Here is a 1,365-nt window from a genome sequence, read left to right on the forward strand (position 1 = left end):
TATATATATGTGTGTGTGTGTGTGTGTGTGTGTGTGTGTGTGTCTGTATATATATGTATATATAGACATAGATAGACCAGACCAGGACTGTTCTTTCTGTGCATGCGTGGGTTTTCTTTGAGTACTCCAGTTTCCTCCCATAGACCAACAAAATGCATGTTAGGCTGAGATTCTTGCCAGAGGAACTGAACTTTGCGGTTGCACCAAGTAGAATTCCTCTGGTGGTGATTATCACAGCCACAGAATCAGCCATCCGCAACAACAAAATGAAAGAGGGTGAAGCAGAACAACTCAGAATCAAAGTTTCAGCCTGCCTCAGCAATGCCAAACCACCACCTTCCAACATCAGTAGAGAGGAGAGGGATGCACTCACCACTCTTAGCAAGGACAAAAACATCATCATTCTCCCAGCAGACAAAGGAAGGTGCACAGTGATTTTTAACCAGAAAGACTATCACGGGAAAGTTACGACACTCCTTAGTGACTTAAATGAACCCCTGAAAATAGATCCAGGAAGTGGTTACAAGAAGAAGTTGATAGATTGCCTGAAAATTTTGGAGCAGGACAAGCCTATTGACCGTATTCTGTACCACAGACTGTACACATGGGAGGCCACACCTAGTCTGTATTGTTTACCTAAAATCCACAAACAAGGTGTACCTTTAAGACCAATTGTTAACATGATTAACTCTGTTACTTACAATGTTTCCAAATATCTGGCGTCTATACTCATTCCTTTAGTTGCCAGCTCAGAACACCACATACAGAACACCATGGACTTTGTGGATAAGGTGAGGGATGTCATCATGGAGACTGATGAAACAATGGTCTCTTTTGATGTCACATCACTCTTTACGTGCATTCCTGTTGAGGATGCAGTAGAGTTTAAGATTAAAATCAGACACCACTCGTAGCAGCAGGACCACGCTTTCCACAGAACAACTGTGTCAACTCTTGAAACTGTGCCTGCAGTCAACCTACTTCACATATGGAGAGCAATATTATAGGCAGAAACATGGGTGTGCTATGGGGTCTCCACTTTCACCTATTGTTGCCAACCTGTACATGGAGGAGGTAGAAAAGAGAGCCTTGACGTCTGTTTCAGGGACACCACCAAGTCATTGGTTCAGGTATGTTGACAACACGAGGGTTAAAATTAAATCTTAGGAAGTCCAACATTTTACTGACCACATCAACTCTGTGGATAAATACATCAAGTTCACATGAGAAGATGTAAAAAATGGCAGGTTGGCTTTCTTGGACTGTGAGGTCTCAGTCTCCGATAGTGGACATTTGCAAACTGAGGTATACCGCAAATCCACCCACACAGACCAGTATTTGCAGTTTGACTCCCATCACCCTTTG

The sequence above is a fragment of the Nematolebias whitei genome, chromosome 4, assembly GCF_014905685.2.
Source record: "Nematolebias whitei isolate Nwh7 chromosome 4, NemWhi1, whole genome shotgun sequence".
Classification (NCBI taxonomy): domain Eukaryota; kingdom Metazoa; phylum Chordata; class Actinopteri; order Cyprinodontiformes; family Rivulidae; genus Nematolebias; species Nematolebias whitei.